This window comes from Triticum aestivum, chromosome 5A (assembly GCF_018294505.1).
Source record: "Triticum aestivum cultivar Chinese Spring chromosome 5A, IWGSC CS RefSeq v2.1, whole genome shotgun sequence".
Taxonomy (NCBI): Eukaryota; Viridiplantae; Streptophyta; class Magnoliopsida; order Poales; family Poaceae; genus Triticum; species Triticum aestivum.
Window position 1 is genome coordinate 20790945 of NC_057806.1, and position 8742 is coordinate 20799686.

The following is an 8742-nucleotide window of genomic DNA, read 5'->3' on the forward strand; positions in this document are numbered from 1 at the left end:
CCCATGAACCGTAGAAGTGGGGTAAATCTTCCGCTTCCACTTGCGTTTGGGTCTACTTTGATCCTCCATTTGGTCCTCATAACCGGGCACAGTGGGTCTAGCTATATCCTCCTCTAGAGTTGCATCCTCTTCCTCAGACTCAGGATTGGATGGTGCAAGATCCGCACAAAGATTATCGAGCACTCTAACCCCTAACGCATCAAACTCTGCATCGTTCATGGGTTTTACCGCAGCTAGGTTTCGAATTGTCTCTAAGGCACGCTCCGCCTCCAAATCTAGGAGATCATTGACCGAATTGAATATTTCACTATCATTACTCCCCAGTGAAACTCCTAGTTGGTTTGCATTATGAATAATCTCCGCATTTGAATAATGTAAAATTGAATTAGATACGTTGACAGACATACCAGTAGTGACTTCAATGTCACGAAGCTTGGCCGCCCGCATAGCGCACCTCTGCTGCATGTCGTCAACCTCCGGAAAATCCTGGAGCCGGCGACTCATCCGCCGTCCCTCAGATGTTGGATCCGAAATCCCTCTGAACGTGATCACTTCCTCCCGAGAGGGCCTACAGACATGAAGGCCTCCTGCCCTGCCCGTAAGCCCCACCGATATCCGCCTGGAACCGACGCCATGGGGCTCAAGCGCGCCGGGGGAGAGGAGTTTGTGGGCCTCCTACCCGAACTCCCCACCCGTCCCGACCCTCTGGCTGGGAGGCGCACAGGCGCCCCAGTCTGTGCTGCCACCAAGGCCACCTGAGGAGAGGAGGGAGCCGCAGCCACCTGACCATAGCCCCCTCCCCTAGGCTCAACCACCGCCGTTGGAGAGGCCACGGTCAGAGTGGGAGAAAGAGAGGCCACCTGCCCAGACTCCTTCCTCCCTCCATCGGTCGAGTCTACCAGAGAACAAGCCACCTCCGTTACCGCGAGCACCGGATCCTCAGCAGCGGCAGAAACCAGCGGAGGGAGCGTATACTCCAGCTCATCATCGTCCTCCACCCGGTCACTCCAAAGTCTGGGAGGTGCAGAAGCTGGCTCAAACGACCCAAATCTCGGCGTGTTCATCAGCATTGAGGGGGAGGATGATGTCTCGTCCACGGTTGTCTGAGCAGCGGGACTTGAAGCGTTGGACATCTCACGTCCAACCTCAGCTCCGGGCGCCTCCTTGGCCGCAGAACTATCATCTCCCTCGTGCATGTCTGTATCAGTCCCATTGATGGCGTCAGCGAAAAGCTCGGAATCCTCAAACTCAATCTCAAGTGGGAACATTTCGCCCTGATATGTCCACATAACCACATCAGGCACAAACTCAATATCCCGAACACTCACCAACAGACGAGCCACCCCGTGAGCTCGGGTAAAGGCCATATCCACTCGCTCAGTCTTCCCTACCAAAATGCCCAAGCTAGAAACGACCTCAGCGTCCTGCATCGGCTTTGAGGGAGCTCCAGAGAAACGTAACCACACCCGAGTAAGAGGCTTGCCCTTTGGCTCAACCTTCTTCCACTCGTGGAACTCCAGAATACACTCTGTGCCAGGCACACGGCACAGCCCGAAACTCAAAAGTCTCTACAAATCCTGAACAGATGGGAAGTCAATCTTATACATATTACCCTCAATACTGACAAGCTCCCACTGGTAGTCACCTGGAACTAACTCCATAAGCCTCTGCACAATCTGAGACTCGGATACATCACATTTGGTCACTTTCACAATTCCAGTAGTCATGCACAGAGTCTCCTCTGGGATCTCTCGCGCACTAGGGGACTCAAAGAACATCAGCTCAGCACAATACACACCATATATAGAAATAGTGGGCATCCGATCACGCAAGATAGGACACTCCCCCGTACCATGTGTCGGCTTGCTGCAAGTATCACAAAGCTCAGTTATGCAATCCGCAATAAAGTGGCCCTTCTCACCACAACGATAGCATAGCATCTTCCCCTTCTTGCGTGCCCACTTGGATGCTCTATCTGACTCTGCCTTGTCTTCATTATCAACCGACCCCGACGCTGTTGCAACAGCCGTTGCCAGCTCTGTGACCACCTCCATAGCGTGATCTGACAAATCCGGCGTCTGACCAGGATCGGGCGCCTCCATGGCGTCTGTCTGCTCAATGACGACAGGCAGAGGAGGATGACATTGCCGGTACCGGCCACCTCGACCACGTTGACCACGGTAGCCACCATGCTGCCGGTGGTTAGGGCCTGATGCCCCTTCAACAAAGCCACCCGGGGGACCATAAAAAGGTCTGTCAGGTGTGTCGTCGCTTTGCCAAGCATGACCACGTCCACCACCTGTGGACGACGAACCTCGGTGTATACCTTCACCATAAACATCATGACCGTCGTCTCCCCATTGACCCCGCGGCGGTCCGTTAGCTCCACTGTTGGCTGGTCCACGGGGCACTCCCGCTCCTCCAGCTCCAGACTGAGGCGGCGGAGTCTGTGCATGCACCGGGCCAGGCCGCTTCTGCGGTGGCCGCGTAACTAGATGAGGCGGTGGCGCAGCGCCTATAGCCGGTCTAGGTGGAGGTGGCCTCGGACCTTGCGCCCCGCCCCGCCCCGCTGTAGCAGGCGCAGCCAGGGCCCCGTCCTGAGTTGCTGCTGGCGCCGGCGGCCTGGGAGCAGGCAGGCCGCCACGACCCACAGCCGGCACCGAAGGCCGGACACTGTGGTGGCCACCACCGCGGCCCAACGTGCCCTGCGGCGCCTCGGCCCCCACCGAAGAACCCGTGGCGCCCCGCCCAGAAGCTGTAGGCGGCGGCGCAGCAGTCCCGCCGCGCCCGTTCGCAACCACGGCCAGAGGTGGGTTCTTCCCCGTAGGACCCCCCGCCCAGCGACCTGCCATTGCAGTGAGCGGAGCAATCCGCCGTGCACGTCCAGAGCCGCAAACACGAAACCCCGGCCTCCCACACTTGCGAACCCTAGGCAGAAGTAGCGAGACAGACGTAGATCGATCCTCTAGATCGCTGCATGTGTCTGCGCATGCAAGGACCGTGGGTACCGGAATAGCCTGGGCCTCATACCCAGCTATCTCCAGCCCAACAGGCTGCGGCATTTTTTCTTGCAGAATCGGCCCATCTCGGCCCAATAAAGAGTTCAAACGCACCTCCCGAGCCGCCCTGATCCCGATCCCCGGGATCGCCGGCGTGGTCGCCGCTGCCAACACCGGCGATGAAATTTTGCTTGCCCTCAAAGAGGCAGGAATCAAGCGTTTCCTGACTTGAAGAAGAAATTAGGGTTCTTTTGATAATCATTCTTGCAGCTTGGGTCATATCTAGATGTTTGGGAATAACGGAATTTTCAGAACTAAGGTACCTAGTCTAATGAGATAGAAGCAAATTTACTTTGATGAGTTTTCAGTGTTCGGTTATAACATTAAAAAATTTAACATGACAAGGACTGAACGAAATTTCCATCCTCACGACAACTAAATTTTCTATAAAAATCATTTGATTTGCCATGCTAAATATCTAAGGTACGATTTTGTAGTGAAATCCCTAAAATTGTATCAAGTTTGTAGCTAGTTAATTGAACCATCCGACTGAGTACTTGCTGTCGACCAATTCACCAAGAAACTCATCACACACCTTCGTGACCCAAAGTCTTGCTCAATTTTGGATCATGTGCATCATGCACCAACAGCTCATGACGTGCATGACCACGCATAGATCCCCAAGGCGCCTATATAAACATTAGTTCCGGTGCATGCATTTCCACACAGCAGCCCAAGTTAAACAAGCACAACATGGCTTCTTCCATGCCTTGCCTTGTCCTACTCTTGGGCATGGCATGCCTTCTGCAGGCATCACTACCGGCGGCCAACCCGGCGCCGTGGGAGCTGTCGGAGTCGGAGATGAGGGCCAAGTGGTCCAGGTGGATGACCAAGTACTCGAAGCGCTACTCTGGCCCCGAGGAGAAGGAGAAGCGGTTCCAGATCTTCAAGCAGAACACCAACTCCATCGGCGCTTTCGCCAGCCAGACATCGGTCAATGCCGTTGTCGGTGGGTTCGGGCCCCAGACCATCACCACGGTCACCGTCGGCATGAACAGGTTCGGCGACCTCAACCCCAGCGAGGTCGCCGAGCAGTTCACAGGGTCCAACAATACCGGCTTCATCCCAGAAGCTCCCACCTACCTCCCCTACGAGGACTCCCGGAAGTCATGCTGCGTCGACTGGCGCTCCCACGGCGCCGTCACCGGCGTCAAATTTCAGGGCACTTGCTGTAAGTCACGACGTTATATGTTTGCATATACGTGTTGATCAGTCCATTCTTTTAGCTGAGTATAATGGACATGTGGTACGTCCGTACATGGTGCCAGTGTCATGCTGGGCGTTCGCGGCGGTGGCGGCCATCGAGGGCATGAACAAGATCAGGACCGGTGAGCTGGTGTCGCTCTCGGAGCAGCAGCTTGTGGACTGTGACACCGGAAGTAGCGGCTGCAGCGGCGGCCGCTCCGACACCGCGTTGGGCCTCTTGGCGTCCCATGGTGGCATCACATCGGAGGAGAGGTACCCGTACAGCGGCTATTCCGGCAGCTGCGACGTGGACAAGCTGCTCTTCGACCACCAGGTTTCACTTTCAGAGAGATTTCGATGAAATTTACTGAATTTCATTTATTTCACAGGTCACTGAAATATTTACCTTTCGGCCAAAATATTTCAGCAATCTCACTAGTACACATAAATTCAAATATTAAATCGAATTCGAGTGAACATTTCGGCCTTTTGGCCGAAACACAAACCGTGTGGTGCTGAAATTTTTCTGAAACTGAAAGTGAAAACCTTCCAGGCATCCGTCACGGGGTTCAAGTCCGTGCCGCCCAACGACGAGCGGCAGCTGGCGCTGGCCGTGGCGCAGCAACCTGTGACGGTGTACATAGACGCCAGCACGTGGGATTTCCAGTTCTACTCCAGCGGCATCTACAAAGGCCCCTGCTCTGCCGAGGCCGGGAGGGTGAACCATGCTGTCACCATCGTCGGCTACTGCGAGAAGTTCGGTGAGAAGTTTTGGATAGCCAAGAACTCATGGAGCAACGACTGGGGTGACCAGGGATACATCTACCTCGCCAAGGACGTCTACTGGCCCACGGGCACCTGTGGCCTCGCCACCTCGCCCTTCTACCCGACAGCTTGACCCACGCCCCACCGCCATGCCTACGCACGTAGGGCTTTTGTGCGCAATATTTGCTTATGTTAACTGCATCATTCGGTGCACAGACGGTTAAGAAATAAGAATGGTCGATGGATGTGTGTGTGTGTAGTATTGTATCCTTATGGTACCGTTGTGATAATGCAAAATTTAATGTACTCAATAATATGATTGCTCGTTGAGTGTACTCGGTAAAGTATAACCTTTCTTCGACAAATCTGTCACATTTCACCATGACATGATCCCATGTTTGAAATAGTCAAACATGGAGCCAGCGTCAGCTCAAATGGGAAGCAAAAGTTGACTGAAAACTCAATATATATGTTATATGAACGGCCTGAATGTCAACTTCTTGATGAACTGAAACCTTCAACGTATGTATATTCAAACTGAATGAAATAATGCTACTAGATAGAGAAAAAAGGTAAGTGCATTTTCAACTGAATGACGATGGAATGGATCGATCGGTTCCCTCCACCTGGTCTATTTCTAGTACTCCTCTCCCGCGTGCAAGTCATCCTTGCTGGAAGCGCACTCCTCCGCCCCTACCGAAGATTCTTTTTTAGATGAAAGGCATAAAGCCCGACTTCAAATTAATGAAGCCATCAACCGGCTAGGATACATGGTGCTGATTATTACAAGGCAAAGCTTGGAGAAAAACTGAAAGATTACAAGAGAGATCACACTTCGGCAGACCAAAGTGCAAACTTGCCATTACAAAGCAAACAAGACCAAGCCGCCGGAGGTACATCGCAGACCAGAACAACGAATACAGAGACATCCACGGGGCACCGAACAAGCAGAGTAGAGGAGGATCGTGCCTGCAGGGAGGAAAACATTGGATGTGCCACAACCCGGACGTGCACATGCTAGAGAGGAGAACCCATCTCCTCTACATCCAAGCCGTGCCACAACACGGGGATGCCGTAAACCGGCCAGCGGAGCACGAGCGCGGCAGGGCAGCAACCACTGAAGGATAGCAGGGCACAGCACCTCATCTCCACCACCACCGGAAACCCGAGCAAGCACTGCACCGCAGCCGCCACCAACCAAGAACTGCAGGCACCCAACCCAACCCCTACCCCTAGCCGACGCCTCCAAGGAGGAACACGACGATGGAGCGCCGTCGACAGCCGGCCAAAGCCTAGATTTTCACCTGGGGAAAAACAGGGGAGGGGGAGGTGGAGGGGGGGAAACTCAACGCGCCCTCAGGAGGGGATTCGGAGCCGATGCACCGCCGACGTCGAGGTCGATGCGGAGTCGACCAGGGGATTCCCCCGTTCCAAGCTCCCTCCACCGCACCTCAGGGGCCAGATTTTGCAGCACGGGCGCGCTGAATCCGGACAGGAGAGGGGATGTAGAGCAGATGGAAGGGGCCGGAGATCCGATCTGGCGGAGCCACCGGAGCAGCCCGCAGCAACGAGGTACCTCCGCCGTCCAACCGCCGCCCGCACGGCCGGAGGGACGACCAGCACCCACAACGCCCTCCACCGGAGAGAGCGGCGCCACCCACCAGATCCAGGGCCGCCGCCCTGGGAACCAGCGCTCCTTGCGCGGATGCAGGCCAGCAGGGCCTCGCCACCACCATCACTGGGGCCGCACGGCGGCCGGCGGCGCCCTCAGGTGGCGGCGGGGAAAGGGGAGGCGAACGAGAGAGGGGCTCGGGAGGCTAGGGTTTGGTCGCCCCCGAGTCGCCCACTCGGGGCGACGCGAGAGCCGGGGGGAAGGATAGATCTTCACCGTACCGAAGATTCTGTTGCGACTCCTCCTCCTAATCCTCCTCCAGTGAGTTTCTCATCCTCCATGACCGATGGTGACCGAGGTGCGCATGCTGTGGATGTACTCTGGGTGCTGACCTTAAGTTGGAGACATATTGCTCCATGCATGGATTCTTCACGGTGGAGCTCAAGTCCACGCCACCGAGCTCTAATTGACGTCGGGGAAGCAGAAAATGAGGGAGAGAATATATAGTGACTAACACAGATCATATAGGCCGGCAAGAGTCTTCATGGATAATAAGCTTTATATGCGATGGTTATAACTCTAATCCGAGCACAGTAATCAAGACGGCTTGATGATCCATCAAATATAGGTTGTCCATCTATAATGATGAGGAAATTCAGCCGCCGAGAATAGGTGGAGCATTGATCATAGACGGCTCACTCGACTAGGCCGTCTGAGATGGCTGAATGTCTGCAAATATTTGGGCGGGTCACAAGATAGACATACCAAATCTGTCTGATTTGTTGTGGCTAGTTTCCATATGTGTAGTGACATTATCGAAATATCCCCTCATAGTTTTGAATATCAATTTCAAAAATGTAATGGCCATGTTGTTGTAAATTTAGCAAAATACTATCATGAGGACTTCTTCAAATATAACCAGTTATCCAGCTCCATCTAAGTGACAACCATGTTGGAATTGATCTCAGATTGTTGTTAACCGAGAGAAAATGGGGGAGATAAAGTCTCCTCCCCCAACGATTGTGCTCTGATCGGAGGCACCCGATCGATTTTTGGTTTGGTCCACCTAGCGTCACATATACAAAGGAGGTCAAGCTGTACTTGCAAGACAAAAGATCATGTTTTCTTTAGTTCTAAATAAAAGGATTACGCTAAAAAGCTATACCTTGTACCTAAATTCCATATGCTAAACTAGTTGGCATGAAGGAAGTTGTCTTTTGTCTTGCGTCAAGATGGCAATGGGGCCCTGAAACCCGCGTCCCCGCGGGTTTACCCTATTAGGGGACGGGGATGAGCGACTTTCTATCCCCGCGGGGCTGCTCGTGGGTACATTATTAAACCCGACATGTTTCGCGGGTTTAAACCCGTTTGAGTACTACCCGAACCCGAAACCCGACAAAACCCATCAAAATACATTATTCAGCACGCACCGATCCATATTGACTCAAGTGGCCCAAAGCCACAGTGCCCGAGGAGCCGAGCCCCACAGCATCAAGGCCCTGGAGTACAAACCAACCCCTCACTCGGTCGTTGCAGTGTTGCTCGCTCTTTAGGACTCTCTCTCCCACACAACACGACACCTAAACCTAAACCTAGGTCACCCAGCCGTCGCCTGCTGCTGTAATATGCTCCTGTTTTTCTTCCAAATGTTGTTGTTTTCATTGACTGCTCGTGGGGACGGGTTTCCCGTGGGTTTTGAAACCCGATGGGTTTAGGGTACGAGCAAAAATTTAACCCCGCGCACATTGATGGGAACGGGGACGGGTTTGCGATTTTCTCGTGGGGATGGGTTTGGGCAAGCAAAGCCCGGTGGGTTTCGTCCCCGTTGCCATCTTGATTCTTGCGAGACATCATTGAGCAATCATTTGGTTATCTTTGAGATGAAATGTTGTATGGTTCATGGCAGCCAAGCTACTCGACCAAGAAGCAAGAATGATAATTATGCATATATATGTATTTGCATAGGCAATTCGTGATAAACACTTGGGATGGTTTGAGGGAGCAAAGTATGCCCTAAGATGTGTCGCGCAAGTGTGGATATGGACTATGGAGAAGCACTAAACTCTGACTAGTAGAATGTCCGTGCGTTGCTACGGGCACATGTCGAATGCTTGTGCATTG

The 8742-nt window shown here is 53.5% G+C and overlaps 1 pseudogene; it reads left to right on the forward strand.

The window, feature by feature from the left end:
- Positions 1 to 633: 633 nt before the first annotated feature.
- LOC123106387 (ervatamin-B-like) lies at positions 634 to 5156 on the forward strand (annotated as a pseudogene).
- Positions 5157 to 8742: the final 3586 nt, after the last annotated feature.